This window comes from Onychomys torridus, chromosome 1, assembly GCF_903995425.1.
Source record: "Onychomys torridus chromosome 1, mOncTor1.1, whole genome shotgun sequence".
In the NCBI taxonomy this organism is placed as follows: domain Eukaryota; kingdom Metazoa; phylum Chordata; class Mammalia; order Rodentia; family Cricetidae; genus Onychomys; species Onychomys torridus.
Genome location: NC_050443.1, coordinates 176,457,544 through 176,482,049, shown reverse-complemented (window position 1 = coordinate 176,482,049; position 24,506 = coordinate 176,457,544). Strand labels below are relative to the sequence as shown.

Genomic DNA, 24,506 nt, shown 5'->3' with positions numbered 1-24,506 from the left:
GTTTTAAGCTTAAGAGCTGCTATTTAAAAATATTTTCCATGCCAGCATGTTGATACACACTTTTAATACTAGGACTTTGGATAGAGAGGCAAGCAGATCTCTGAGTTCAAGACCAACTATTGTTTGTTTTACTCTTTCTGGGGTCCTGCCACCCAGCTTCCAAATAAATCACACACAGGCTCTTATTCTTACTCCTGAATTCCCAGCCTTAGCTTGCCTTAGTTTCTAGCTGGCTTCCGTTAACTTACATTATCCCGTCTACCTTTTGCCTCTGGGCTTTTCCTTTTCTCTTACTTCTGTACATCTTACTCCGTGGCTTGCTGTGTAGCTGGGTGGATGGTCCCTGATGTTGTTGTCATCGTCCTCATCGTCCCCCTCCTCCCCCTCCCCCCTCCTCCCCCTCCCCCCTCCCCCCCTCCTCCTCCCCTCTTCTCCCCCCTCCTCCTCCCCCCTTCTCCTCCCTCCCTCCTCCCCCTCCCCCTCCTCTCCCTCCTCTCCCTCCTCTCCCTCCTCTTCCCCCTCCTCTCCCTCCTCCTTCCCTCCCCCCCCCCTCCCCCTCCTCCCCTCCCCCTTCTCCCCTCCCCCTCCTCCCCCTCCAGCTACTTCTCTTCCTCCCAGATTTCTCCTTCTATTTATTCTCTCTGCCTGCCAGCCCCACCTATTTCTCTCTCCTGACTCACTATTGGCTATTCAGCTCCCTATTAGACCCTCAGGTGTTTTAGACAGGCACAGTAACACAGCTTCACAGAGTTAAATAAATGCAACATAAACAAAAGTAATACACCTTAAAATAATATTCTACAACACCAACCTGGTCTACATAAAGAGTTCCAGAAACCAGGGCTACATAGAAGATTGTCTCAAAATGGTGAGGGAGGGAAGGGAGGCTATAGAGATGGCTCTGGGGTTAAGACCAGTGGCTGCTCCTCCAGAGAACCCAGGTAAAATCCACAGCACCGGCATAGTGATTCTTAAATGTCTGTAACTCCAATGCCAGGGAGATATGATGCCCTCTTCTGGCCTCTGCAGGCATTGCATATGTGGTTGTGGTTTGAAAGAAAATGGTCCCCAAAGGGAGTGGCACTATTAGGAGGTGTGGTTTTGTTAGAGTAGGTCCGGTCTTGTTGGAGGAAGTGTGTCACTGTGCGAGTGTGCTTGGACGTCTCCTTTGCTCAAGCTATGCTCAGTGTGGTATACAGTTCACTTCCTGTTGCCTGTGGATCAAGATAGAGAACCCTCAGGTCTTTATCCAGGACCATTTCTGCCTGCATGCTGCCATGCTTCTCACCATGATGATAATGGACTAAACCTCTGAAACTGTAAGCCAGCCCCAATTAAATGTTTTCCTTTATAAGAGTTGCCACGGTCATAGTGTCTCTTCACAGCAATAGAACCCCAACTAAAACAGTGTATATCACAGATATACATGCAGGCAAAACACCCATATACATAAAATAAAAATTAAATACACACACATTTTTTCATTAGAGACTGTGGTGGTTGGGAAGAAAATGCTCCCAAAGGGAGTGGTGCTATTAGGAGGTGTGGCCTTGTTGGAGTAGGTGTGGCCTTGTTGGAGTAGGTGTGGCCTTGTTGGAGGAAGTGTGCCACTGTGGAAGTGGGCTTTGAGATCTTGTATATGCTTAAGCTACAATGTCTCAGACCACTTCCTGTTGCCTACAAGTCAAGACGTAGGACACTTAGCTCCTTCTCCAGCACCATTATGATAACTGACTAAACCTCTAAAAATGTAAGCCACCCCAACTGAATGGTTTTCCTTTGTAAGAGTTGCCGTGGTCATAGTGTCTCTTCACAGCAATAGAAACTCTGACTAAGACAGAGACCAGCATTATTTGGATTTACTAAGGTAAGCTGAATGTGAGGTTCAGCGGGACATTCTCTTTTGGAAAGAGTATCTGCATGAATCACTTGAAACTGCCAAGCAGGTCAAGGATGGCATATCCACACCCAGTCACTACCAGCCTGCCTCCTCTGCTGGGCATTTTGTCTGCACAATCCCCTCCCCTTCTTAAGAGCTTGTGACACAAAAGATGTCTCCTCAGTTGACCTATTTGCTGACCTCCATGCCATCTTGGCCTTGTGTGTTTGTCCACTTAACCTATTGGTGAAATTATTAAGGCCACTCCACGTAGTTAAAAGGGAGGTTTATTTTGTGGGGTAACTTACAAATGAAGGGGTAGGTTGCAGGGTCTGGCAAAGGTATAGCACAGTCCGGCGGTGTTCTCTGGAGAACTCTGCTCGGTCTACCTCCTGCGTCCAGCGTCCCCGAACCAAGAGAGCGACCTCCTCTTGATCCTCGGTCTTCCGCTCCCTCCTCTGCCCCGCCTTGTGGGCGTGATCATTACTGAAGCCTCAATGGGGGTTGGAACTTCCAGGCCAATGCTGGGATGGCTATCCACTACATAACCTCTTTGCACGAGTGTGTCTAATTTGTGAAGATCACGCCATGCAAAGCTCACTAGGAGGGTTGCTGCAGAGGGATGGGAGCATCTGGTCCCCCGGGCCAGCCAGTAAGCCTGGCCTTCTCTCTAGTCTCTCTGGCCCTGGAAGCAGGCTCCTCCCACTCTGTGTTGCTGGCTTCCTGGATGCTGTGACTTCCAGCCTTTTGTCCTGCCAATCCAGCAGACAGACCTGGTCCTGGGCTGCCAGCTAGCCAGGAGGGAAGGGGTTATGGCTGTAGCCCATCAAGCCTGTCAGGAATGAACAGGTGCAGGGATTCCGTCCCCTAAAAGCAGACTTTGGAGCTGGCTTACAAACTGTTCATAAGCTCTGTAACCCAGTGTTCTCAACCTTCCTAATGCTACGATCCCTTAACACAGTCTTCAGGTTGTGGTGACTCCCAACCACAAAATTATTCTCATTGCTACTTCATAACTGCAATTCTGCTGCTGTTATGAATCATATGTACATATCTGTGTTCTCCAGTGGTCTTAGGTGGCGACTGTAAAAGAGTCATTTGACCCCAAAGGGGGTCTCGACATACATTGTAACCAATCTGGGGACTCGGTGTCACTCAGCAGTGAAGGAGGAGGAGGAGGGGGTTCTGTGACACACACCTCAGAGTCCATCCCTTTGGCTGCACTTGGAGCTGATCGTTTAGGCTCTGCTTCGGTACCTTCAGCTAAAGTGGAGATAATCAGAATTACTCCTGACAGACATACCTCAGATAAGGAGTGAGCTGTCTGAGCCTCACGGAATGTTTTTGTTGTTTGTTGTTTGTTGATTCATTTCTTGCACGTACAAAGGAAGGGACAAATTCTGTAAAGGCCAATAGCTTTAATAAGTCTGTGTGCCTTCTTAATAAGACTGGCTCCTCCTCCTACCCTACTCTATTTACTCCTGAGGTGGTTATGTGTGACGATTTACAATGCACCATTAAAAAGTTGGAGCGAGGGGTTGGAGAGCTGGCTCAGCAGTTAAGAACACTGGCTGCTTTTCCAGAGGACCCGTGTTCAATTCCTAGCACCTACATGGTGGCTCACAACTGTCTGTAACTGCAGTTCCAGGAGATCTGACACCTTCATATCAATACACATAAAATAAAAGCTAAATAAATTATAAAGAAGAAGAAGTAGGAGGAGAAAGAGGAGGAGGAAGAAGGAGGAGGAGGAGGAGGAGGAGGAGGAGGAGGAGGAGGAGAAGAAGAAGAAGAAAGAAGAAGAAGAAGAAGAAGAAGAAGAAGAAGAAGAAGAAGAAGAAGTTGTTGTTGTTGTTGTTGAAATGAAGGCTCAGCAGTTAAGACCACTGGCTGCTCTTCCATAGGACCCAGGTTCTGTTCCCAGCACCTACATGGTGACTCAAAACTTCCTGTCGCTCCAGTTCTAGGGACCAACATCTTCTTTGGGAGCTCCTCCATGATTGTAGTGCGTATAAATGCAAGCAGGCAAATACATATGCATATAAAGTAAGTAACTTTTAAATTGAGTTACCAGCCGTGATGAGGCTTATCGTGAATGAAATCCCTTAAACTGCTTAACTTGGGATTTCACATTTATGCCCACGAGCTCAGTCTCTCGTTATTCCAAAGAGTATTTTCTGTTAGTGTTCATCAGCAGCTAGCAATGTGGCAGTGAATGGTTCATTGTGAATTTCCCTATGGCCTTCAGTCACAAACATGCAAGACCGCATGCCCCCAACTTTCTCAGCACCTGCATGCAAACAAACAGCGCTTTAGCTGCTTCCCTGCCCATTAACGCTCCTCTCCTCACCCCTCCTGAGTCTAATCTGTTTAAGCATCAGCGTCTGCAGACTTCTTGCTGCCTGCAGGTCTGTCCTTCATAATGCTGGTGCATCAGCCTGACAGGCCTCTATTCATGGTGACGGTAATGGAGAGGTCGCTTGACTCCTTTGCTTCTAGTTCCTTCAACCTTGGCTTCAGCACCGAGTCTCCTTGGAGCAGGCTTAACCACCTACTCAGGGACTGGTACTCGTTCTATGTATGCATTACAAAATTCACCCGGGTCAAGAATGATTCGGCGATCTTTGGTGACTTCACGGAATTAGTCATCATCACAGCCAAGCTTCTCAACCTTTCTGTCACCTTTCATAGGTTCTGCCTTTGACTGGGTTCTCCTTATCTGTTTTCTCCAGATCATGTCCACTGACAGAACAGGGGCCTGTGGCCTATTAGAAAGGCAGTTTGTGGCGACTCTTTAAGGCCTGCCCACCGCTGGACGTTACTTGAGTTCAAACTCCACATGGCAGTGACTTCTTTTATCCTTTTCATGAGGAAACTCCCAAATTTGGATTTTTTTCTCTGTAAACCCAACCCAAGATCCCAGAGGTGGTTAAATGAGTAATTTCTGGACAAGAAACACCTAACACACATTTAGGTGAGGTGGCAAGGTTGAAGATTGATGGGGAGTAAGCCCAACTCTAATGCCAAGGTTGCTTACAGCCGTGTGACTGGGGCCCAGATAAGAAAGGGCAGATTCCTTCACTCTCCTGACAGGCCTTTGGCTGGTTTTGTGTCCCAAACTGGAGGTGCTAGGACTACAAGGTTAAAAAAATCATCTCCAATCCCGGGTGTGAGAGAGTCACCTGGATGTCATATGTACAGTATGAATTTCCAATGCAGTGTGTGGTTCATGTCCATTATCAACAATAGCGTGTGTGCACTTACAATGCGATGGATCATCTCATGTTAAGTGCTGTCACCATGACAAATGTGTGTGTGCATGTGTTGTACTGGTGCCTATGGGGCTAGAAGGGGACCTTGGAGTTCCAGGTGGTTGTGAGCAGCTAACACGGGTACTGGAGTCCAAGCTGGAGTCCTCTGGGAGAGCGGCATCTGAGCAGTCTCTCCAGCCCTCTGTCAGTTCTCAGACCCCACCCCAGAGAGTCTGCTGAGGGGGTTCAGGCAGAGGCCTGGGGGAGTACTGCTGTAATGATGGATAAGATGCCCACAGATGTCCCTGTAATGGAGGGTTTTGACTTTTTAAAAGAAAAACACACTTGTGCTCTGGTGAACATGCCTGCAATTATTAGAATGTGCAACTAATAGCCTTATCTTCATGTCATAAGCTCAGCTATGTTGCCAAAACTTTTATATATTTTCAGCAGTGGTTGGGACTCTTTCCAACCAGCTTAGAGAGATCCCATAGGTATAGAAAAGGGTTTTTTGATATGCCTGTCATTATGACCCAGTAATCTCTCTGATTTTCCCTAAGTCGTCTTAGTCTTGTTGAAAATGACCATAGTTTCTGCAGAGTCTTGCCTCTGTCCTAAGGAAGGGTCCTTAAACGGGAGCTGCCTCCTCCTAGTAGACTCCTGCTTCTACTTGGCTGCTTGTTCACATGAGCCCAGGACCTCACTTTCCACCACAGGTTCATCTGAGCTTGCTGAAGAACGCGTTAGTTGAAAATGAGATAAATATATAAACTGCTCAGAGCATAGTAGTCATTTAGCACCCCCTGAACACACACACACACACACTCGCACGCACGCACGCACAGCACAGCACAGCACAGCACAGCACGCACAGCACAGTATAGGGCTCAGCAGGTTAAAGTGCTTGCTGCCAAGCCTGATGATGGTGGAAAGGGGAGAACTGAGCCTTGTAACTTATCCTCTGACCTCCACACTTGCTCCATTACGCCCTTCTACACACACGATAAATAAATAAATGTAAAATAAAAGTTGTAAACACAGCATCAGTTGTGTAAACAGGCTCATCTAGCCAGCCTGAAAAACAAGTCCTCGTTAGACAGCCTTTTCATCCACCAGTGCTGCAAAGTTCTGAAGTTTGGAATGCACGTCCAAAGTTGAACTCAGTTTTATTTTACTTTTGCACAGAGCTTCCTCACATGTGTCTCCAAAGCAGCGACTTGGACGAGAAAGCTGTTTGTGAGCTATGCTCGACACACACCTTCCCCTCTTCCCAAATCTAAAAAAAAGACAATTAAAAGCAAAAGTCTCATTTCAAGGCCAGCCTGGGGTACCATTACTGTCAGATTTACAACGTAGTTAATTGTAAGTGGCTGTGAAGAAATGGTACTTTCCTCACCTGCATTTAACAAAGGAAAGAATGTCTACCCCCCTCCTTTCTGGAACATGGACTGGCCCATCGTGGTGTGTTTAGTCAGTGAAGCAAGGAGAGGAGGCGTTCAGCGGACTTAGGAGCCTGCCACAACTGTTCTGGTTTCCTGTGTGAGTCTCGGGAGAGATGCGCATGGCTGCAGCCTAGCTTCCCAGTGAAGTCTGGTATGTAAGCCAGCCAGGCAGCCAGGCAGGGGCCTCAGTCTATTCGGCTGAGGTCTGGCATGTCCAGAGTGTTCTGAGCTGGCAGCCCAGAGAAGTTCTGCCCAGAAGAGCTGAGGAACAGGAGCAAACTCACAGGAACCCTGGCACAAGGTAAAGCGGGCATTGCAAGGGTGCCTGTCCTTTGCTTTGGGAGGCAGTTCTGGCTTCCTGGGCAAGCTTGGGAGCCACTGGGGACCTCCACATATTGTGGGCTGCATGGTAGCAACAGAGGCTTCTATTATCCTGAAATGCATTTTATTTCTTGTCTTTTCTGATGCTGCACAGTTGAACCACAGACTATCTCTCATACATAGAGCTCTAACGAGACTAGACGGGTCCTGCCAGAGTACAGCAGAGGGTGATGACTTAAAAGAGGAGCTGTGTTTGGGTGCAATTACTCCAGAGGATTTTTAAAAACAGGTGTTTTAGGCTTTCGGCTTCGTTTTATGTGTGTGTGTGCTTTGGGGTTGTAGAGCTCTGCCTGAGGAATTTGCTTTGAGAAAGAGGGGACTTCAGAGTCATGGTTGAGGATATTTGGTCATGAAGGTGACATGAAACCTCCTGTCCTCGTTACTGTAATGTGTGAGTGCTCTTCTGTGTAAGTGCCCCATGACTGTCAATGAAGATCAATATGTTTGTTTAGTATTCTTATTTGTTTCAGCTACAGTTTAAAAGAGCCCTCGAGTGTGACCTCCTGCCACCTTTGGGCGGGCAGTGAGAAAAGTCTGGTCTTCGTAATAAAAATAGTTTTCCTAAAACCCAAATGCTGGTGCAGTTGTATTCAAAGGTTTACCATATTTTGTGTGGGAAATGTTTCAAAGTGTGTTGTGCTGGCTCTGAAGAGGAAACGAGATGAGAAAGTTATCCCAACTGTGATAGGAACGGGGAGAGCTCCCGGGATGAGTGAGGGTCAAGACTCAGAAGAAACCTGAGCTCTTCCGAGGCTGCAGAGGAATGTTAAGAGGATATGAAGTTGCTTAGATTACCCAAACAGGCTCTGACAAGCAAATGAAAAATAACTAATTAAAATATAATTGTTGCTATTCTGTAATGGATCAAAAGGCTGGTTGGGTCGCGAGGTGCTTCGAGTTAGCTGATTTTGCCAGGCTCATTGGCATGAATTACTTTTGAGAAGGCTTTTGTGCCGGACTCTTGTAGAGCTGTGAATGGAAGCTGTGAGCAGATGTTTTAAGTGGGTTGCTTAGGCTTTTTCATGGGTCAGTAGCTCATCTAACAGCCACAGGGAATGTGGCACCAGGGCCACAAAGGGCTTTCCCCTCCAGCCAGCTGGAGCTTATCTGAAAGGACACAGCAAGCAGAGCCACCTGGGTCTGGTTATGTGCCTCTAATCCGCAGAGCCCTTCAGACCAAGGGTTTCCAGCCTTCGCAGCTGGCGTTTTGGATGGAGTCATTCTTTGTGGCTGAGACTGTCCTGAGGGATTTTTAAAATCAGGTTTGGTCTGTACTTGCCAGGTGACAGTAGTACCTTCCTCCCCAGCCACAGCCTCAGATGCCTCCAGACATTGCCAGAGGCTCCCAGTGGGGCTCAGCGCCTGGTTGGGAATCGCTACTAAGGAGAACCCTCCTCTGAGGCCTCCTGTAGAGACTGTCAGAATGGGAGGGAGGGAGTTCTGCAGAGTCCAAGGAAAGTAACTGGATAGACATTTTAACCTGATCATTCTGGTTTGGGTTTGTCTGGCCTTTATTTGCAGGTGTGTGTGTGTGTGTGTGTACACAACTCTTTCTCCTTTCCCCTCAAAGGCCCTCTGCTATTTTGTCAGTGTTGTGGTTGTCTAGAAGTCAGGCATACATCTTACGTGCATCCTGGGAACTACTATTTAAGAAGGAAAAGAAACTCACACAGTGACCCATTCTGCATAGCGAAGGATCGCCCACAGCTTATTCATTCTGCAGATAGAGGTGTTTTGATATGTGGGTGTTGGGTGTGTCTAGGCAAACCTGAGGCTTTCATTTGTTGGTCTGGTTTTGGGTGGTTGGTTGTTTTTACTTCTGGAACTTGCACATGAATGTTTTCACCTCCCAGCCCCAGACTCCCCACCCCCATCTTGGGAGATCTCAAACTCTAGTTTTTTAGGGGAATTGACCCTTACCATTTTTTGTCAAGGAACTACTGTTCATAGACTTTTTCTGCTTCACCAGTAACAAGGAAGTCAGTGGCTGGAAATGTTTTGCCCATTAATTTATTTCTTATACCTTTAGCACACGCTACTGTTTATTTGCTCCCAAAGATTTACACATTATGAATACAGGTCCAAACATCTGAAACAGTGTCTGGCCTTGTTATATTTTACCGTTTTTTTGGACAGCCCCACGCCCCAGCAATAGCTGTAAATTTCCTGGCTATCTACTCAGTCTTGTGAAATGGCTGTCTCTTAGAAGCTGTGTTTGCCACATTTTATGGTGTTTCTCAAAGGAACAAGGTGTGGTTGTGATTTCCATGAGCAGTTGACCAGTCAAGATAGCACATGCTGCTCCATCGAAGTTGGGACAGGGAGCTGGGCCACCTTAGTTTGCTGGAATCCACTCTTAGCCATAGCGCTGGGACTAGGCCATGGTATCATCAGAGTTCTGCTTTTGACTGAAAAATAAGTATATTTACCTCCACCTGGAAGTACCGGTGTGTCATACATTACATGTGCTCCTCAAAACATTTCTTCCTTAGTAAAATTCATCCCCTCTCACTAGACCTCAGGTCTGCAAGTGCAGAGAACATTAATATTTTAGATCATGTGCCCTTAGGGCATAGCACAGGTGCATTCAGCAATCAATGACCCTGGGAGAGAGCACCCAGGAGCGTGGCCTGCAGGAAGCTTGGCTGTCTGTACAGGACTGAAAAAGGCGTTAATGAAATCTTGGTTGCTTATGAGTCCCAGCCAACACTCACATAACAAAATCCACAACAAATTTATTTAGTTAAAGTTTTATAGGACACAGATTATTTTAAAATGAGTGCCCAAAGACCTTAAGGAAATTCCATCTTTCTGCTTTGTTGTGGTGGAGAATGGACAGCTATGTACAGTATGGCAGCCAAACACATCTATCTAATGAAAGGAGCAGGTAAGACCTGGCTTCCCAGACGCTTCTGGGCTCTGAGCATCCTTTCCTCCTGTGTAGGGCAGGACACCTCTGGCCCCAGGGTGATTACTCCTAGAATGTCTTTATGGCCAACTCCCACACAGATAGTGGAGGCCAGAGCAATAGCTCAAACTTTTATGGCGGGCTTTGGCCAGGAGAAGAAAGTTGAGTTTCTATTAGTCTGCTCTGTGAGAGGAAGAACAGAGCGTTAAGATGGGAGGTAGGGAAGGTCAGTGAGACTACTCCCAGCCTTTCTAGATCTTTGATTTTAACAGTCTCTACACCAGAAGCATCGTGCTTTGAGCGATTGTTCCAGAACTCTCACCGGCTGGTGTGTCTGCGGGTCTGGGCTGTGTGTTTCTTCAGAAGGACCTATCGAGTCCCACTGTGGGCAGGTGTTCTGCTTAAGAGGCAGGCAGACACTTTGAAGAATGCAGAGGAAGTGGGTCTGTGGGTTTAGAATTTGGAAGGGAAGAAAGCTGATACATTCTCGTTCACGAGGCCCAGAAATTGAATTTCGGCTGGTACTGAAAGCCCCGCAGGCTAACGCTGGCTCTGGCTTCAGTGAGATGCAAAGCATATGAACCCCAAAGGACCTGATGCAAAGGCAGATCTTCACATCCCCTCAGAAACTGTCAGCCTGAGGAAGCTTGTCACTAGAAGTGAACAGACCCGTGTTTCCTCCTCACACTGGTGTGGCGTCTCGGGACTGAGAAACGCTGCAGGGTCAGGTGGCCTCACTAGGAGTTCCTCATCTTCTGAGGCAGGTACTGAGATATGGGGTGTGCCGATGAACTCAGAACTTTCCCAGGTGATGTAGAGAGTAAAGATGGTGCGGTGAGAATTAAGAAATCGAAGATCACCTTAGGCTCCCGCTTCAGTTCACAGACAGCCCAGGCCCTGAGTTCGAGTCTTCCCAGAGCCAGACCTGTGTCACTCACTGTCATTCACACTGCTCTTGTGTCAGTCACAGAGACACTGAATTTTGTCACAGAGATTTTGTTCCCAGGATGCTCTAGGTAAAGCAGAGACCTGGTGTGGGGATATGGGTGGGACTCACAGAGCGTGTGTGTGTGTGTGTGGGGGGGGGGGTGTTATTTATTAGTCATCTGTGGACACAATCAGTCCTCATTGCTCTTCACCAAAGTCATGTTCAGAAAAGGCAGGCATCACCATGATCTAGGCATAGAGTATCTTTTATTCCTGACCTGAACAAGCCAAGATAAAGAGTTAGTAGTTTTGACAAAAATGGTCTCTAAGCCCCTGAGAAGAAACATAGGCAACAGCTGTCATCTTTTCCCACAGGTGAAAAGTGCTGTGTGAGAGAGAAAGCCAGCAGGAGACCGGTAACACACTACTCGGCTACATGAACCCCAGAATTGGTTGACAGCATTTGCTGCTCTTCTAGAGGACCTGAGTTTAGTTCCTAGCATCCACCTTAGGTGGCTCACACCTACCCATAACTCAGCTCCCAAGGACCTACACACACACACACACACACACACACACACACACACACACACACACACACACACACACGAGAGAGAGAGAGAGAGAGAGAGAGAGAGAGAGAGAGAGACAGAGAGAGAGAGAGACAGAGACAGAGACAGAGACAGAGACAGAGACAGACAGAGACAGAGACAGACAGACAGAGGCAGAGGCAGAGAAAGAGAGAAACAAATACAGATTATATTTTTTAGAAAACCAACTTTAAAACTAAACTAGTTTCAAACTAGTGAAGCTAGAAGATTATTTCAAATCTGCCTGTGCCCAAAGCCAGAGAGGCTCAGAGAACCCCAGGAGAAAGGCTAAGGTGAAAGAGCACCCACCCTGGTACTTTGATCGTTCTCTATGCTTGCAGGGATTCTGGCAAATACGTGGTTGTGGTCTCTCCATGCTGCTGGTTCATGTCACAGCCATGTTTTGCTCATACAGATTAGCTGAAGCAGAAGTACTTGCTTACGCTCGAGACCTCTTTTATCTTCCCTACTGCTCAATAGGAATTTTCTTCAATTGTTTTAGTTCTGTGCAGCTGGCCCCTTGCGTCCCCACTTATGTCTGTGTACCTTGTCCAAACAAACACACTTGAAAAGATAGAGAACTGCGTTTGGTGGAGCTCAGAACATCCTCTAGAACTGAAGACAGCATTTGCTTTGTCTGGGCAGCTAGTTAAGGGTGCCAAATGTATCGAGTCTGGCATTGGATGAAAGACACCAGCTCTTACATAACAAAGTTTAAATCGCAAAGGAGGCAGGGTGGAGATATCCAGATTTCCTTTGTGTTTTGCAAAGAATTTTAAAACTTAAAGGGAAAGTCTTCGCGACTGTGTTTGTTTGGCCTCTGAATGACAGAATTGTGTAACCCTATCAGAATCCCTTATCTTGGTTTTCACAGGCAACTGTGTATCCCTCCTCATTCTCATCCCTTCCCTACTGGACTTCTCTCTGTCCCACAGCTTGTGTTCCCCACTTAGGTCTTTTGCACACTCTTCATTCTGCATGGAATGCCTCTCACCAGATGTCGACAACCTTCTCACTCACGTGCCTGTTAGTCCCTAGAGCGCAGTCCCTGGACACCAGCCCAGCCCCCACCCCAGACCATCTTATGTCTCTGGCCTTGTTTTATCTCTCCCTGGAACCATTTCTTCCCATCCTCTGAAATTCTTATGTACTTGTGTCATGTTTACTGTCAGGTCAGCTACCTGTTGAAAAATGTAATCAGGTGATGGTGCCCCCATCACACTGGGAGCCAAAGCATAGAGATGGGCAAGTGGGTGAACAGGGATTTGAGTGGATAAATGGGTGTTTGGGTGGATGGGTGGGTGGGTGGATGGGTGGATGGGTGGATGGGTGGATGGATGGGTGGATGGGTGGGTGGGTGGGTGGGTGGATGGGTGGATGGGTGGATGGGTGGATGGATGGGTGGGTGGATGGATGGATGGGTGGATGGGTGGATGGGTGGATGGGTGGATGGGTGGATGGATGGATGGGTGGATGGGTGGATGGATGGGTGGATGGGTGGATGGATGGGTGGATGGATGGGTGGATGGATGGATGAGGAGGAGGGGAGAAGAGTGGGAAGGGAGGAGAGTGTGTTGGCTCCCTTATAAACTCCTTCCCCACACTTCAGTCCTGTCAAGCACTCACCTCTAACCTTGCTGATGTCCCAGGACATACATCTCCGGATCCTTCTCTTCTTGTGGCAGCCTCACCTTGTAGATTATGACGGTCACTTGATCCTAGTGCTGGCACTAGTTCACACTCCAGTCCTCCTGCTCTTCAAGCCCCTGAGGACAGGGTTATCTAATTAAGGGTGGTGCTGCTGCAATCCTCATTGAAATCCTTTATACCAACTCTGTTGCCACAAAGAAGTAAGCTAAGGCTAGCAAGATGGTTCAGCTGTTAAGGCGCCTGCTACCAAGCCTGAGGTCATCCCTGGACATGAGCTAGAAGAGAACAAACTTTCTAGAGTTGTCCCCTGACTCCCACACATGCACTGTGGCACACAAAATAAAACAAATAGAAATGCAAAAACAAAACAGTAAGCTGAGGACCAGAGCCATTTGTAGAAAGGCTTACAGATAATTTTAGCATGGCCAGGGTCTGAATGACATTTCTGTCTTCAAAGACCATATTCTGTAGACTCTCTCTGACCATCATCAGGGGCCCATGCTTAACTTACAGGTTGGCCATGCATTTACCATGTAAATGAAACCGAAAACTTTATTGTTTATCTATTTATTTATTTTATTTGTTTTTAAAAACAGGGTTTCTCAGTGTAGCAGTGGCTGGCCTCGAGCTCACAGAGATCCGCCTGCCTCTGCCTCCCAAGTGCTGGGATTAAAGGTGTGTGCCACTATGCCTGGCCCTATTTCTTATTTCTTATTTGAGCTAATAAACATTATTTACACTATTTGTTTATAGCATTATAAATGTAAATATGAGCTTTCTAGAGAGTGCATAGTCCAGTGGCATTTCTGTGGGTAACTAGCTTGTCATAAGTCATCCTCTTATATTAACAGTACTTCACTGATGCCTCGAGTCCCCTGTGTGTGTGTGTGTGTGTTATAATATATGTGTATGTAACTGTGCGTATGTATGTGTGTGTGAATGTGTGCATTATAGGTATTTATGAATGTATTATAGGTGTATGTGAGTATGTGTATGTGTATGTGTGTGAATGTGTGTTATGTGTGTGTTATGTGTGAATGTGTTTACATATATGTGTGTATGTGAATGTGTATATTATATGCGTGTGATGTATATATGTATATGTGTGTAATGTGTGTGTGTAAATATATGTGTGTCTGTGAATGTGTATGTGTGTGCATGCGCGTGTTTTAGAGTCCAACGTCAATGTCATTTCCTCAGGAGATATCCACTTGTTTTTTGAGGCACGGCCTCCCACTGGGACCTGGGGCCCACTAAGTAGGCTAAACTGGCCAGCCAGCCAGCACCTGTCTCATCCCCACCCCCACCCCAGTGCTGAGATTGTGAGTGCACACCACCACGCTCGCCTCTTCCCAGGGGCTGGGCATCAATGTCAGCCCACGCTGGCATGATAGGCATTCTGTTGACTCTCTCGCCCCTCTTCATTTTCTTATGTGACTAATTTTTCAGTCGAAGTTCTCCAGCTGCTGAGTCCCATGAGTGTGCTAAATCCTTTTGCTCACTCCCAACTCTGCACCAACTCTCCCTTAACGTAAAGTTTGTACCAAGAACATATCCTGGGGGCCATAGGTAGGAACTTTGAGTAGAAAAGACAAGAAGCCTAAAAATATTACCACCCTGGCATTCTTCTGCATGTCTAACCTAACCCAGGGTGTCATGTCTGGCATCTCCTGGACCAGTCTTTGTGATCTGTGTGGCCAGGCATCTTCTGTTGTCAGGTGGACACAGGAGCACAAGCTGTTGCTAACCTGTGGGTTTCATGTTCTGAGCTGGCTTAGGGCTCCAACTTTAAGTTGAGTTGAGGCAGGAATTTTTGATGTGGGCCCGCCCAGTGGGTTCTCTGATGAGATGGCAGCCTTGGTGGCTCATGGGTACAGGACTCTTGTCTATCAGCAGGATTTTCCAACACATGAATAGAGGCAGCTGGCTGCCTTGTCAGGCTGGTCCTTGGCATCAAGGGACTTTCATTGGTACCTAACCAAGTGTCACCAGGTTTGGGACTAACCTCGCTGGTTCCCTTGTGTCTCCATGTGAGATGAGATTATCAGGGTGGTGGGGCCATGGGCAGTTCACAGATGTCTAAGAACTCAGAGGGCCATCAGCCTTGGCAGGACCAGGGAGAACGCAGAGTGCTCACTGTGAGTTGTACTGAGGAATCTGTAGGTGAAGCTGATGCCTCATCTGATCGAGCTTCTCTGTCCTTCCCAAACAATGTGAACCAATGAACCTTTACACCATGCCTGAGTAAGACATGGATTCATGAGAACATGCAGGCTGTGAAAATGCTATTTGAGAAGTTGTCGTTAAAAAGTTAGAATCAGGTTTAAGAGGGTAGCTCACTGGTAGAGCACTTTCCTAGCATGTACAAGGTACTACTGCCACAAAAACAAAATTTAAAAGTGAGGGGTTTTTTTTGTTGTTGTTGTTGTTTTAGCTCACATGTACTCACTAATAAATGCACTTTGTGAGCTGTGCTTGAGCTGACCATGATGCCACCCCAGCCAGAGTCGTTTGATGTTTGAGGCCTGGCATGGTCAATTCATCTATGCCAACTTGGGATATCAGAGGTTAAAAGGCCATGACTTCTCTATTCCCAGAACTAGCCTTGTACCAACCTGAATGATGGCTTCCTTACCTGCATCTCCATGTCCAAGGTAATCCCTGGTCAGAACCTGTAGAAATATCAGGGCAGGGAAGTTCTGCAGATTTAATGTAGTCTAACCTAAGACCCAGGAAATCCAAGTGATTCACTGAAGAACCCACTAGGAAAGCCGTACACGGCTCTGAGAGCCGAAGCTGACTTCAGAACACTTCAGGGCTCTCTCCCTCCTCCCTCCAAGCTGCTCGCTTTAATGACCCACTGGACAGATAAACACAGTGCCCACCAAAGTCTCTCAGGCTGTCCAAGCCGTGATGCGGACACACAGCTCTGGGTGTTGAGAGAAGCCCACTGCTGAACATCTAGTGGATATTCGTGTTTTTGTTCAAACCTTGATTTCATAATATCGTCACGTGAGAACCCTTCTCTTTCCCAGACCATTATTTCTCTTTCTGTACCATCTTAAAGCTATCTGAGTCCTCACATGCTTCCTGGGAGATTCCTAGTGATAGCCCAAGCATCCCTACCTGCCAGCCAATCAGCTTCTAAATGTTGTTTTGAAGAGGTCTTGTGGAGCTGGGCAGTGGTGACACGTGCCTTTAATCCCAGCACTCTACAGGAGGTAGAGGCAGGTGGAACTCTGTGAGTTTGAGGCCAACTTGGTCTACAGAGCGAGTTTCAGAACAGCCAGGGCTACATAGAGAGACCCTGTCTTGAAAAACAAAAATAAACGAAAAGTCTTGTAGAGGATCAGGAGGCTTGCTGTGAGGCTGTGTCTCCGGCTAACGTTGGAAGCTACACCCATAAAGTCTCACCAACATGACTGCCCAAACATGAGCCAAACAAAGAGGACCAATGGATGTTCCAAAGTGGACAGGGAAAAACCCACACAGCCTCAACCTTAACAAGAATCTGTAGGCAGCCAAGGAGAGCCGGGAGCTGGAGAGGTGATCTTCCCCAGGGAAGAAAGAACACACCAATTGATCATCCAGTGCCAAATGATCAGCCCTGAAAACATACATACAAGTAACATTATATTAGGAATATATATACACATATAAATATACTATTCATGTAACAACAATTACTTTAAAAAGAGGCCATGAATTGATGGGGCAATTATTTGGGAGGGTTTGGAAGAAGAAAAGGTAAGGGAGAAATATTGTAATTATAACCTCAAAAACATTTTAAACCTGAAAAAAAAAAAATCCAAAAACCAAGTCTTGTAGGATAGGTATTTAAAGTCATCCGAGGCAGAGCCATTGGCTAATTGGAGTCTTGCTGAATCCTAACTCACATCAGTTTGGACTATAATCCCAGCACTGGAGGGTAATGCAGAAGGAGTGTGAGTCTGAGGCTGGTCTGGCTTGCACAGGGAGACCATGTCTCAAAAAAATGAACAAGGCAACAATGTGATGTAAAATAAGTAAATAAGTGCATAGTACAGAATCATGAGACTGATGGCTTGGTCTTTCTGAGATAGGCTATTGGGCCTTACTCTCCTTCACCTTGTCATACCCGCTGCATGAGGACCACAGCAGCCTGAATACCCTGTAGTAAATGGACATGGCTACATCTGGTAGCACTTTACTGACGAACACAGAGTCAGCTACAGCTTGCACAGCTGTCTGCCGGGCTGGCGTAAGGTGAAGTGAGCGTCCTCTGGTCCAGGGCCAGGGCCGCCTGTGGAAAGTTTGGTCCCTGATGTCAGCAGCATGTTGCAGTGTGTTTACAGATATGGAGTTCGGTCCCATCCATTCCTCCCTATAGAGCGTGTTACTGTCTGTCTATCTTGATTTCCTCCTGTTTACTTTGCACAGACACACGCGTAGAAGGGTGTCTTGTTTCTGTTCATTTTTATGGTTTTAAACATTTTTAATTATGTGTGTCTGTGTGGGTATGTGCCCTCAGGGACAGAGGCATCAGACCTCACTGGAACTGGAGTTACAGACAGTTGTGAGCTGCCCAGCATGGGTACTGGGAGCTGAACATAGGTCCTCTGTGCACTCTTAACTCTCAACCATCTCATTAGCCCTTGGTTTTTGTTTCTTGAGGCAGGGTCTTGTCTTATTCCAGAGTCCACACTGGCCTTGAATTCACAGACACCCTCCTCTTGAGTCCCCTACATACTGGATAATAAGCATGAGCCACCACACTCAGATATTACATTTTTATGTGAATGAGGCCAGGTTGTGGATGCTGTTCTATGCTTTTATTCATGTGGCCGTAACTAAGTAAAGATCCTTGACATTCCTTTTGATTGTCATATAGTGGCATCAGTTTTAATTTTCCATCAACAAATCAAAAGATTAAGTGTACATGGAACTAAGTCCCAGCAGACAGCTGTCCCTTGTGTCTGATGATTCATCCACGCCAGTCTGCCCAGCATCATATTCATCTGTAGGATTGTTGCAACCTGACTTTCTGCCAGCCTAGTACAGCAGCCCGGCACACCATCATGCAGTGAGTTAAGAAATGATTTTACACAGACATGAAGGCTTTAGGCCAGTGTTAAGTTTTACATTATGGTTGATTATGAAGCAATTTCTATGAAATCTTGAAAATTCCAAGTATCTTTTTGTGCTGCCACAGAACATAGGCCACAGTGAATAAGCAGAGACCTGTCACACACACTGTGTCTGCCCTTGGCAGCTAGTGTAGTTACTTATGCCTTGTATAAGTTTCCTAGGCTTTCCATGACAAATTACAGTGAATGTAGTGGCTAAAAATGGCAGCAATGTGGTCTGTCATAGTTCTGGAAGCTACAAGTTTGGGATCAAAATTGCAGTCCAAGTAGGTACCTTCTTGGGTCTCTCAAGAAAGTCCCCTCCACTGCTGTCTCCCAGCCTTGGGTGTCGCATGCCATGGCTTGGAGACCGTCAGTATAACCTTTGCCTCTGTCTTTCCCCAGGCCCAGCCTCCTCTCTGGGCTCCGGGGTTATTCCTCTTGTTTTGTCCCAGAAGGAGTTATTTAGACTCTTCCTTGGCAAGGAGGGTCTTGGCTCCAGATCATTACTGTGCCTCGCCTGCTAAGAAGGGTGAGCATACCTTAGGGGACAGGGTTCTACCAGTGAACACCCTCTACCTAAAATCCCAGGGCTCTTTCCTTCTCAGGTTTCTGGTCCCATGGGAGAGGAAAAAGGCCAGGGCTGCCTCTTATCCAACAGGCAGCCTCACTCTTTGAGGCAAAACCAAGCACTAGGCCTAACATCTGCTTTTAGTCATTTGCCAGGCGGAACCGCAAAGCTTCTAGGAATTGTCTCCCAGGTTCTGCGGAATGAGCTGCTAATGAGAGAGTGTTTGCATATCTCATAGCTGACCAGAAAGGAAGCTGACCAAGGAAATGCTTTTTTATTAACCAGCACCAGCTTTTCTGAGTTTCCAAGTTTTCCTTCCCAGCCTCTGGCAGCTGCTGGTGGCCTCACATGTTCCTTGGCATGTGGCGTCAAAACTCTAACCACAGCCTTCCTTTTATGCAGGATTCTCTCCTCTACCCCTCTCCTCTGACTCTTGTGAGGACGCTGGTCATCCTGGCTTCCCAGTTTGAGCTCGTCACAGCTAACCTCCATTAGCTCTGACTCCAAAGCAGGTCAGATTGGGAGGGCCTGGGGTCAGGACCTAGCGCAGTCGGAACATCGGCAGAAACAGGGAACTTACACCCGGCAGCTGAGGGGACAGCTGCCATCAAGCAGGATTTCTCTCTGCTCTGATGGTGTCGTTCATGCTCACAGCTGTCAGTCAGAGCTGTGAGCCCAGAGCCTCTCTACTTCACTGGAGCCAAAGCCCACCCCTAGCTCATGTCAGAAAGTCCTGGGGAAGATTCCTTGAAATGTCATTTGCCCAGCACTGAACTGTTCACCATAGTCAGGAATAGGCTGCAGAGGAGAGTGGCAACTTCTGTTTCTTGGGCAGGAGAAGATGGACTCCTTCAAGAAGTAGGTGTGTCATACCACACGACATGCCATGGGGGGACTTGGGAACTTAGCTCACCTTGTCTACTATGCATGAGGGTAGAACATTCTCACCTCTTCTAAAGCCCTTAATCCTAACTCACCTTTCACATGCATTGTTGGAGGAATCTTCTCTTCCACCTCATGCTGCATGAACCAGACAAAGCCACTTTCCAGTTCTAGGGAAGTTTTCAGTAGTTTGATTTCTCTGCTAGGTTGGCACATTTACATCCACACAGAGGCAGGTGATAATCTTCAGTCCCTCTGATGCCATATCTGACAGACCCCAGTGTCAGGGATGACAGACAGACCTCAGTGGCAGAGATGACAGACCTCAGTGGTAGGGATGACAGACCTCAGTATCAGGGATGACAGACAGACCTCAGTGGCAGGGATGATGGACAGACCTCAGTGGCAGGGATGACAGACAGACCTCAGTGGCAGAGATAACAGACCTCAGTGGCAGGGGTGATTGATGGACAGACTTTAATGGCGGGGATGATGGACAGACCTTTCTGTCTCTTATTTTCTTTCCAAATTGAAACTGTTAAACTTCTCTGCAGGAGATCCTTAGTGTAGACTTAGTCTTAAATGCTGCTAGGTGGCCAATGGGAAACCTGCTTTCAGGTACTTTGTGCTTTTGTGCGTATTTTCTTGTGGTCACCCAAAAGACACTCTTTGGTTTTTAAAAGTTCATCCAGGGGGCTGAAGAGGCTCAGTGGCTATGAGAAGAGATGTGCTGTTCTTGCAGAGGCATGAGCAGTTTCCAGCACCCACATCAGATGGCTTATAACCACTTATATAAGTGCAACTTCAAAGCTTCTGAAACCCTTTGCTGGCCTCTGTGGGCACTGCACTTATGTGCACATACCTACACATAATAAAAAACAGAAAGCTTTAAAATGACCAATTTAAAATTCAAAGTGCTCATTTCACTTATTAATTACATTTGCCTTTAGCCAATATCAGAAAATATTTTTGCTCACCTAGTCCGCTGTGAGCAGCTTTAGGAAACCACGTGAGAACACAACCTGCAGAGGATGTGAGTACTCTGGAGCCCAACTAGTCTTAGGGAGGCATCCTAGGAGGCCATTTTCAAATACAGCTTTTGTACCACAGCCACAAAAGCTCATGTAGTAGCTAACTAGGGTGTACCAAGGCATGCATGAATCCTCTTCCTGTCTCTCTCCCCAAAGATACATTTCTTGGTAGCTTTGGGTTCCTCATTGTTCATGGAAAGATGTTACTAATGTTGACACTCTGGCCTAGGGAGGAACTAAATCCTCACTTAACAGTTCTTCCACCCCTCGCTAACCTGGGCTGTGCTTTGCTCTTGCCAACCACTGGCTAGCCTGGGGTATACCCTTTGCTCTTACCAGCCACCAAAATTAGAAGGGGGCTTTGAATGCATATTGTTCCAGAGCAAGCCAGCATGCCAACCAAGCTGGCCTTTAACTGTTGGTCATTTAGTGTAGGAAGGGGTGAAATGAAGTGTGTCAACTTGAAATTGCCATTATTGGTATGAACCAGCTTGAAATAAATGGACTGTGAAACACTAAAGCCGGATGTGGCCTACCAAAGGATTTTTTTTCTTTTTATGATAATTATTTTTGCTTGATGTAAGAGGTGGTAGAATATTGGCCTACTCTAAAATAAATCTAATTTCTTCCTATTGGGAGCCATGAGAGTATGTGTTGGGGACATTACATTTGTCTCTGAAGACAGCTGCCTTATGCATATATAGAGATTTTTTTCAATAGAAGAGCAATATTCACTCTTCCCTTTCTGTGCCTTTTTAAGTTTTTTTCTAATGAAATATATCATGTTTATAAGTCAGAGGTCTAAAAAAGGAAAAAAAGTATATAGAAAAGTAAAGTAATTTCAGTTATAGAAGTATCTGATAGGGTCCTCCAATGCTGGGTTTTCAGGTTTGGTATGGCCTGGTTTGCTGAAGAAAGGGGGGTGGGTAAGTGGAGTGCTGTGGGTGGGTATCTTACCTATGGGGCAAGTGATGGGGGAAATGTACAAGTTCTGGCACATACATCAGAAAAGCAGAACTCTGCTCTCTAAAATCTCCTGTTATAGGATCCATCTCTACACAGTTCTCCCCAACTCCAGAGTCATGGTTAAGCACTGTTACAACCTCTTGGCAAGGTGAGGGACACAAACTACATGTGGATGTCAGAGACCAAAGTGCTTGCTGAGCCATTTCCCTGGCCTCTTGTCACATCCTCCAGACTCAGGACAGGGTTCCATTCCACCAGAGCTTCCTGCACACTTACTATTGTACATACCGGGGAAGCAAAGGTGGGCAAGATTCCTGCCTAAAGCCCTGGCTTCTGTGCAGGCAGGCAGCAAGCAAGAAGGCAGGCAGGCAGCAGGCATAGGCAGGCATGCAGCAGGCACAAGCAGGCAGGTAGGCAAGCAGGCAGACAGGCGAGCAGGCGGTGGACAGGCAGGCTGACCAGCCTATGGTCATACACAACAGATTGCTGCACTATACAGCATGTGGCTAGCTTGTTCGTAATACACCCATTGCTTTAGATGATAACATAGTTTCTTTCCTTAGGTCACTGGCTCTCTTGACCTTCAGATAACTTTAATGGATCCTTTCATCAGGCCTCCGCCTTTAATAGACTCATCACTTTTAGAAGGCATAGCTTCCCTCCAGCAAGGCTCGCTGGAGTCATCTTGCACTCAGCATGGCTGGCCTGCAGCAAGGAAGCAGCCACAGCTTGTGTGTTCTAATTAGACAGAAGGAAATTGACTTCTCTGTGATGGGGCGTGTCCAGTCCTTCATGCTCCAGGAGGATGCTGGGAGAGCATCTGTCCACTTGAGATGGTTTGGTCATGAGAGGATGGCACTACAGCCAAGTCTTGGAGCATGGTAGAGAGAGGCCTGTGATCTCACAGAGAGGGATGCTTATTTCTGATGCACACAAATCTCTCAGCTGGGAGTAGGGAGTGTTCTCAAGGGGTGACCTGTGCATTACATATGGGAAGAATTAGAATTGCTTTTTGCCAAGACACACACTAGGAGCAAAATTCCAGGAAACAAGACTATCTAGAATGAGTTGAGAGTGGCATGTAAAGAATTTTAAACAGGAAAGTGTGGTGTAGACTAGAGTAAGCTCCTACGCTGATGTAGCAGTCAGGGTATTCTCAAATCTTTCATTCCACCATTGCTCTCTGGTTGGATTAGAACTGTTCTCAATAATGAAAGTATAGGTCACTGGTGTGCTATAAGATGCACAGTTCATTCTCTAGTGAAGACAGCATCTGACACTTGTCTTATGCTGGCTGTTTGCATCATTATAGCTACTCGGTTATAAAAGGCATGGTTTAATATCTGCCTTAATCTAGTAGAAATCATCAAAAGAATATGTAAGGTCAATATACTATGTAAATAGAATAATAGCATAAATTCAAGTCACTATGTGGAAGGAGTAACTTCATGTTATAGTCAGAGCTGAGAAGGGGGCAAAGGTGTCCAGTGGAATAAAGAGTGCCTGAGAAAAGGTGGTGTCTTAATTAAGCTTGTAGCATTGGAATTTTATTGTATAAAATATATTCTTTTTACAAAAACATATATGCACAGCATCTATAGACTCTGGAAGTACAAATATGAATAAAACAATGTTCTTGCCAAGAAGTTCAAGTCCAATGGAGAAACTGTTAATTAGCTAGCTATTATTTATTTATTGGTTTTTAGGGACAGGGTTTCTCTGTGTAGCTCTGTTATCCTGGAACTCGCTCTGTAGACCAGGCTGGCCTTAAACACTGCACACTCCTTTAATCCCAGCACTGGCAGATATAATTTATTACATTATATAAATAGTGTGTGCTTTGACCAGATGCATCTGAAAGATGTGTTAAGGCCAGGAAGTAAGTGCGTATCAAAGGGAATTCTTGAGATGAGGCATGCTAGTGCATGCTTTTCATCCCAGCAGTTTGAGGCCAGCCATGTCTACATCAGGAGTTTCAGGACAGCCAGGGCTATGTAATGTGACCCTATTTTTTTAAAAAATTGCAAAGGAAGTTTCCAAACTGAAATGAGCCTTAGTATCACTTGGAAGCTTGGTGTGTGTGTGTGTGTGTGTGTGTGTGTGTGTGTGTGTACATACGTGTACATGCGCGCACACGCGCACGCATATATACATGTGAAGACATGCATGGGGGAAGCCACCAACATCATATGTCTAGGACTAGAAACACATGCTACCATATCCAGCCCACTACCACCACCATGGGTTCTGGGATTTGAACTCGGGCCCTTATGTTTGTGCAGCAAGTACCTTACTAGCTGAGCTGCCCCTCCAGCCCTTGGGAAGATTCTTTAAAAGGCTGCTTGCTGCCCAGTGCCCTCCTGGATTTCCTCAAACTCTCCAGAGGTGGCCTAGGCAGCTGTAGTTTGGAACCAGTTACCCAGTTTGTTCTCTGATTCTCAGAGAAACTTTAGAGTAGCTGCTCTCAACAATGCAAGACATGGGAAACACTGGCACGTGGGTCTGTTTTAGGTGAAGCAAAGGCCACATGCCCAAGTATGAAGGGCATGTTCATACTGAGTAGCCTGTGGAGCCTGACCGACACCTGAGGCCAGATTGCAGATGTTGCGGGATGCTGTGGTCAGGAATGTAACTTCCTTCAGTAGACAAACGGAGCACACCATACTCTATCGATACAGTATTGGGGCCCGTGTGGGATTTAATAAAAATTGACCCGTTGTTTCGAAGTCAGGAGTGCCTTTGGAAGATGGTGAGAAACCTGGGGTCGTTGCTTGTGGTCATAGGTGGGGTCTTGACTCGTCATGTCTGGTGACCCAAGGACTTGATAGAGAAGTTTAAGGAAGAAATGCTGGAATCTGGGAGCTGATCAGTTCAATAAAGAACCCAGCCCCGTCACCTCAACAGAGAGTTGCTGCTCGGGAAC

General features: G+C 46.6%; 1 protein-coding gene across 12 annotated transcripts in view; it reads left to right on the top strand.

Annotated features, from left to right (window-relative positions):
- The window catches only part of Ablim1 (actin binding LIM protein 1), a 291,354-nt gene that overhangs the window by 205,780 nt on the left and 61,068 nt on the right, over positions 1-24,506 (top strand). Inside the window, exon 1 of one of the 12 annotated variants that reach the window (XM_036173692.1) lies at positions 6,593-6,873. The exons of the other annotated variants lie outside the window; for them this stretch is intronic. The gene's annotated coding sequence lies outside the window, so the exon portion shown is untranslated. Of the gene's footprint in view, positions 1-6,592; positions 6,874-24,506 lie in introns of those variants that run through there. 12 annotated transcript variants of the gene reach the window in all.